At 45.1% G+C, this 7467-nt stretch overlaps 1 pseudogene; it reads right to left on the reverse strand.

Moving 5' to 3' along the window:
* LOC146960795 (lipoamide acyltransferase component of branched-chain alpha-keto acid dehydrogenase complex, mitochondrial-like) lies at positions 1 to 6933 on the reverse strand (annotated as a pseudogene).
* Between the last annotated feature and the right edge of the window lie 534 nt (positions 6934 to 7467).

Below are 7467 nucleotides of genomic sequence, written 5' to 3' on the forward strand. Positions count from 1 at the left end.
TCACTTGAGGTCCAGCACCATGCTGGCCGGGTTCTCCAGGTATTCCCGCCACAGGTTGGAGAAGCGGCACATGGTGGCGCCGTCGATGATGCGGTGATCCGCCGACCAGCTGACCGCCATGATGTGAGCCGGGACCACCTGACCGCCGGCGCCGAACCGGGGCAGCACCTGAGAGCACACACACACACACACACACACACACACACACACACACACACACACACACACAGTGTCAGAAATTAGTCGGTTGCCACGAAATGCGATGCTAATTTCTGTTAGCCCGTCTATGAGGTTTTACATTATACGTTAGCATTAAGCTAGCGGACTTTATACTTGTGAGAATGGCTGTGTGTTTTGAACGTTGTTGGTTTGATTGAACATCTTTGATGCTTAAATACATATATTACCGCTTAATATATTGCTTTACTCTTTATTTTATGCCATTTTTACTGTAGGGCAGGCTAATCTTCAATTCAAAGTGACAAATAAAACCATGAAGCAAAAAGATTTTGCCTTTTGTTTGAGAACTGACATTGATGTACAATAATTCAGTTAACAGTTGTAAATATACCTTATAGGGTTTATTTTTTAATATTTTACCATTCAAAAGCAAGCTCAGTGCTGTCTGTCCCATAGAAGAACATGATAGCGGCAGCCTGCTGTAGCCCCTCTGTTATATCAATCGCTCTGCTTGTGGTGCAATACATACAACAGTCTCCAGCTGCAATGAAGCACACGCTGGAGTCGAGCAATGGGGGCGTGGTTTTTGTGATTCCTGATTGGACGGAGGTAAATTCATGCAAAACCACTGATGCGCGTTGCCTTCAGGGACAGTTTTTCATCAACAGTCTCTGTATTTCCCTCTAAAACAACTCTGTGTGGTAACGTTGTGTTATTATCTCATAGCGTGGTGAATGTGCAGCTCACAACTTGTCCGCCAGAGCGTTGTGGAGTTGTTGGATTGTGTATTTGATGAGTTTGATGAGGGAACCAAGAAATCCCATAATGAGCCTCTGTAGCGTAGCTCTGAGCAGCTCGCAGCTCTGCTCTGGATTATGGCAATGGGCCAATTTGACAAAATGTTGAACTATCCCTTTAAACTCTAATTACCTTTCTTTCTTTTTTTATTATATACCCTGCACAGGAAGGGGGCGGGGCTTGGCTTATCTAAGTACTTTGACCTCTGTGGTGTGTTCATGGGCCGTGGGAAAGTCTGGAACTCACCTGCATTTTCCCCAGCGCTCCGATGGCGACCTCAGGAGGGAGGATGACTGGTTTGGCGTACGTCCCTCCGATCTACAACACACACACAGAGGAAACAGGTTGTGGTTAGAGCGGGTCTAGAGTCCGTCTCCGTCCTCAGAGCGGCGGCGTCTGGACTCACGGATCCGATGTTGGACAGGGTGAACGTTCCCCCCGTCAGCTCCGACGTTCCCAGCTGCCCCACGGCGCCGAGCGTCTGCAGCCGGTTCAGCTCCTGGGCGATGTCGAACACGCTGAGCAGCTGCACGTTCTTCACGTTGGGGACCAGCAGACCCTGACTCGTGTCCATCGCCAGCCCGATGTTGTGAGACGCCTGAGGGCAAAGAGACACACCAAGGTGATTAGATATAAATGATGTGAAGTAACCGGGTCAGACTGATCCAGACCCAGTGATCTGATCGGATTCTGGGAAACCTGATCAATGACAACTGATTAATGATTATCTGACACATAACAGGTCTGATCTGCTGTTAAAGGGATATTCAGCTACAAATTCAGTTGGGACAGACTTTCAAACCAAGAACTTTTTTATCTGGGCCAGATGTTTTCAGTGACACAAACATACGAAATGTAGAGAAAAAGGGTTATTTTCTGCCTCTGCGCTGGTCTCACATTTGGGCTTATTCTGACCAAATGGTAGCTCCTATCAGAAAAAGAAGCAGACCGTGGTCGTCGTAAGGATTTCCTGAACACTTTGGTATGATTTTGGTGTTTCTACAGTAAATATTTTGGAAACACTTGCAAGTTATAAACAGGGGTCCCTCCTGCTTCTCTTTGTATTAGAGTCAATGGGCGGCAGGAAGAGACCTGGCCGCAATGAGAGGCTCACAGTTTAAATTTTGTAAGTCTCTCTGCTTCGATGAACACATTGTTAGAGAGAGGACACGTTTGTCTACAAATGTGGAAAAAATCATGTGTGTAGAGTGTCATTTGTGGTTGTAAGCAGCGTGGAAAGAGAAAAATGATGTCACCCACGCTAGCCTGAACATTCTGCGCAATACACACCCATTATAATCTCAACACTTCTCCAAATATGATCATGGTCATTAAACAGTGATTGATCAAAAACTATAATACCTATCGAAAAACGTGAATTAATACACCAATAAACGAGAGTTGTGTCTTGCAGAAGTCAGAGGACAGAGCCTCGCTGTCTTTGCCCCGTGGCCCTAACGAAAAGTGCCCAGTTTGATCGGATAAAACCTTGAAAACGGGTTATTGCAAAAACTAAAACCAGATCATGTGATCCAGTCTTGGTTTTAATCTGGATCAAACCCTCAGTTTGTGTTGATCAGAACTTTTTAGTCGGATCAGGAAACTTTGACCGTGTTTGTGTGTGTGCACCAGCGCGCACGTGAGAGAAGGGCCGCCACAGACTCGTTAATTAATAGGAAACACTGCTGGTTGGTAAGTTTCATTTTTACCGCGCACCACGGGCATGCATGCTCGCTTCTCTCTCTCTCTGTGTGTGTGTGTGTTGTGTGTGAACACAGCGAAAGAGCGCTACGCCCTGCCTTGGGACTGCGGCTGAAATTTAGCAGTTGTGCTAAATCCGGCACATTTACACTGATGCTTAATGCGTCAGTGTTGATGAATGTGCACTGTCCCAATTCAATAAATAAAGAAATGAAAACGCGGAGATGAATTAACGGAACGATATTGCGTTGATAGAAAAAAAAAGCAGAATCAATTTGTGTCTTGGTCTTGATTCTGTGACACTGCACCACACACTGGTCAATGTATGGGAAACAATAGGTGTGTGTGTTTGAGTAAAATGATAGTTTGTGTTTCATTCTATAAACTACTGATAACAATTTCTCCCAAAAATTACAACTGGTCAAAATAACAAAAAAAGATGCAGTGTTTTCAGACCTCAAATAATACAAAGAAAACAAGTTGATATTCATTTTTAAACAGACCACTAATGTTTTAATTTAGGAAGAGTTCAAATTAATATCGATGGAAATTTAAATTTTAATCCTGCAGCAGCAGTGATTGTTTATTGATTTACTGATTATTTACTGATACATATATTATAGTTCTAAGATTTTCTATTAAAATAAAGCCAATAATGATATTTTCTGTGTTCTCTTTTTATTTGGAAAAGTACCAAAAAGTATCGAAAAGTATTGAAAAACATTTTGGTACCGATACCGGTACCAACATGTTGGTATCGTGACAACACTAGTTGTCAGATGAGGTCTGGCTGTTTAAACGACATTGAAGAAACAACAAACAGCAGAGAAAACAACACAAACACCCATTTTCAAATAAATCCACTCTGAGTGTCTCCATGCTGCTGTTCTACCTGTTGTTTACACATTTAAAACACTCATTATCTGGATTTGGTCATCTAGAGAAGCTTGTATCTGCTCTGAACAACTGGGGTAAAGGTAAAGGTGGATTACGTGATCCTGGATGGCAAAACAACGGATTGAAACAACTGGGTCTTAAAGAAAAAGTTTGAATCTACAATGTAGAAAGTGTCCAGTCTGGACCGGGTCGTACCTTGTAGGTGATGTTCTGACAGCTCTGGTCCAATGAGGAGTTCAGGATGGGGAAGTGCAGGAGTCCCAGAGAGGCAGCCTGAGCCAATGAGAGCACAGCATCAACGTCAGCATCAAACATCACGTGACCAATCAGCATCAAGGTCGCCCCCCGCCAAGCCCCGCCCCCTCGCCCCACCTCTCAGCCCCGTACCTTGATGAAGAAGGGCATGAAGCTGAGTTTGACCCCCGGCCCTCGGCGAGGGGCCGGAGCTCCGCCCGCAGTGCCACCAGGCGGCTCAGGTCGACCTCGTCACAGTAGCCGAAGTGAGGGATCATCAGAGCGGCCGTCATCGTCTTCACCATCGCTTTGTGGAAACCTGGTCAATAACAATCTGGTGTTAAAGGGATATTCAACTACCAATTCAGTTGGGACAGATTTTCAAACCAAGAACTTTATCTGGGCCAGACGTTTTTCAGCGGCCTGTGGTTTTAAACTAATACAAATTAATGTAGATTGAAAAACAAGTAGCTAATGTTTATTCATCGTTTTCATTTTAAAATTGGTCACTTTTGACACCGGCCCATCAAACAGTGCAGAAAAACAAAGAAAAAAGCTTCAACTGAACAGAAACTGAGGTAGTGGCGATAAGAGAGGAGAGTGTGTTGTGTGTGTTGGTGTGTTTGGCAGAGCCTTGATCTAATGGTGCGTTCCAGGCAACCCGTAACTCGTGTTTTTCCGACCTGTTCCTATGGTTACCCGTTGGAACGTACAGTCAAACTCGTAACTTCCCACCTGTGAACTCGTACTAGATCGATGTACTCCCAGTTCCCAGTTGTAACTCGTAACTGGTGACTTACGGGTTCAAAAGCCTGCCTGGAACGCATCATAAATGTGTGGTAGACAGTGCTCAGAGCAGAACTGGTCTCTGATTGGCTCTGGCCTGAGGCTCAGAGGTTACCACGGCAACTTGAGGTGGTTGCCAATGACGATAGAGGCCCCCCAGGCTGAGGCAGACAGAAACGTGGAGAAAAGAGGGTGATTTTCTGCCTCTGCGCTGGTCTCACATTTGGGCTTATTCTGAGAAAACGGTAGCTACTATCAGAAGAAGAAGCAGACCGTGGTCGTCGTAAAGACTTCCTGAACACTTTGATATGACTTTGGTGTTTCTACAGTAAATATTTTGGAAACACTTGTGAGTTATAAACAGGGGTCCCTTCTGCTTCTCTCAGAAAATCTTTGTATTAGAGTCAATGGGCGGCAGGAAGAGACCTGGCCGCAATGAGAGGCTCACAGTTTAAATTCTGTAAGTCTCTCTGCTTTGATGAACACATTGTTAGAGAGAGGACAAGTTTGTCTACAACTGTGGAAAAGATTATGTGTGTAGAGTGTAAATTGTGCCCGTGAGCAGCGTGGAAAGAGAAAAATTCAGACAATTTCTGGCAACTTCTCCCACTCTGACACGAACATTCCGCCCAATACACACCCATTATAATCTCAACACTTCTCCAAATACGGTCATGGTCATTAAACAGTGACTGATCAAAAACTATAATACCTATCGAAACGTGGATTAACACACCAATAGACGAGACTTGTGTCTTGCAGAAGCCAGAGGACAGTGCCTCGATGTGTTTGCCCCGTGGCCCTAACTAAAAGTTCCCAGTTTTAGCAACAACTTGCTTCCCGTATGAATTTAAATCAGTAAAATTGTGGTCACCTAGATGCACCTCAAAGGTCATAAAGAAGGAAAACAGTATTCACAGTCTACTGAAGGCTAAAGGTTCAGGTTTTTCTGCAATTCTTATACCACCATCTGGGTCTGGGTTAAACCTACGCCCTTTAAAGCCCCAGTATGTAACTTATTTGGCCTTTTATTAGTAAAAATCAAATCTGTCTTTCATAAATCCGTATTTCACTGAAGGTGAATCACACCCGCATACAAATGAAAGCTTTCTGGTACCTTAGAATGAGTTGTTACAAGTCGTTACAAATACATAAGTGGTTGACGCACCGAACCGAGGCGGCCATGTTGCAGCGCCATTTTTTACGTTGAGTGACAGCGTGAGCGTAGGTAACCACGGAAACGGCCTGTTAAAACTGTCACCACTGTGTAGTGTGAGGAAGGACGGAGGCACTGGTGTTGCATTCAGGTGCAGTCAGGCAGACGGCCGTCGGCAATCCAACCGGATGTCATTTTACTCCACCAGAGAAAGACGGTAAAACAATACCACATCACCATGACAACATATTGTCAGGCCTGTATTGTTCTGCCTCGTGCTGGCGGACCACTTGTTTACATAGACGCTTGTTTATCCTGTTACATGCAGCGTCTGTTGTCTGTCTGACGTCTGCCCCATTTCACCTGAATGCAACATCAAGAATACGTTCAGATATGCAACCGCACCGCTAGATGGGGGGAATTCCTACGTACTATACCTTTAAATCACCAGAACTAACAAAGTGATCGATTGATCAGCTCATCAATAATCTCAGAGTCTCTAAAGTCTGCACTGACGTCACAGTTTCCCGTTGCTGACTGCTGAGATGATCTCTGACCTTTGAGGGGCTCGGTCACGTCCTTCCCGGTGAACACGGGTCTGGGGATGGCGGGCGGGGGCTTGATGGCGGCCGGAGCGCCGGCGGGCCGGGCGGCGGCGGCGGCGGCGGCGGCGGCAGCGGGAATCGCACCCGGACCCGGAGTGTGGATCTCCTGGAACGGAGTGGGAGGTAAGATGGCGCCGGTCTGCCGGGCCAGGAAGTTCAGGATGTCCTCCTTCAGGATCCGTCCGTTCCGTCCCGTCCCCACCACCTCGCTGAGCTTGATCTGAGCACACGCCGGTAAAAACACAGTTAACCCTTTAGCTGCCGAGGCTGGAAATGGACATCTGGACATGTTTTTTTTTTGTCTGAATGCTTTTTCTAGGAGAACTTCAACCTGAATTTGTAACATCGGATAATAAATGATCATAAGTGTTAGGTGTCTCTTCCTCTGTGTTTCTAACCCTCCTCTCCTCCATGTGCATTTGTTTTCAACGAAGTCGGTGAGAAATCAGTGGACAGTGGTTCTCAAACTTTTTCAAATCAAGGACCCATAATCAAGCACAAATTAGACGATGGACCCCCATTGGACAAAATTTTGAAGCAAACATGAGAAATACATAAATATTTGTTCTGAGACTGAAGAATGTTACTTTTTTAGTTGATGTACATTCTAATTAGGGCCAATGGTGTGAATTTTTGGAAATATTGTAGAGAAATTTCTGGAAAAAAAGTGGTACAATTTCTCCCAAAACATTTAAACATTTCTAGGAATGTATATATAGTCATAGCAGTGTTTCCCCCAGAAAATTTGTTAGTTAAGGTGGTGTCTGACCTGTCGACGGGGGGGGGGGGACGAGCAGATCGATCGTCGGGGGGGAACGCACCGCGCCGTATTAAGTTTCGCTTTCAACACGCGCTGCTGTTATGCATGCGCGCTTCTCTGTGGTGTGTATGTGTGTGAGACAGTGTTGGCCAAGCTACTTGGAAAATGTAGTGAGCTAAGCTACAAGTTACTCTGCATGAAATGAAGCTTCACTACACTGAAGCTACCCACCAGAGAAATGTAGCAAGCTACGCTACAATAAAATGACAAAAGTAGCTTAGCTACATCAAAGCTATTTTTTTTAGAAGTTAAATAAAGTTTTTCATTTATATCGGCCCATTGTGAGTGCT

The sequence above is a fragment of the Trachurus japonicus genome, unplaced genomic scaffold (assembly GCF_045865225.1).
Source record: "Trachurus japonicus isolate A0001 unplaced genomic scaffold, Traja_1.0 AP029993.1".
Classification (NCBI taxonomy): Eukaryota; Metazoa; Chordata; class Actinopteri; order Carangiformes; family Carangidae; genus Trachurus; species Trachurus japonicus.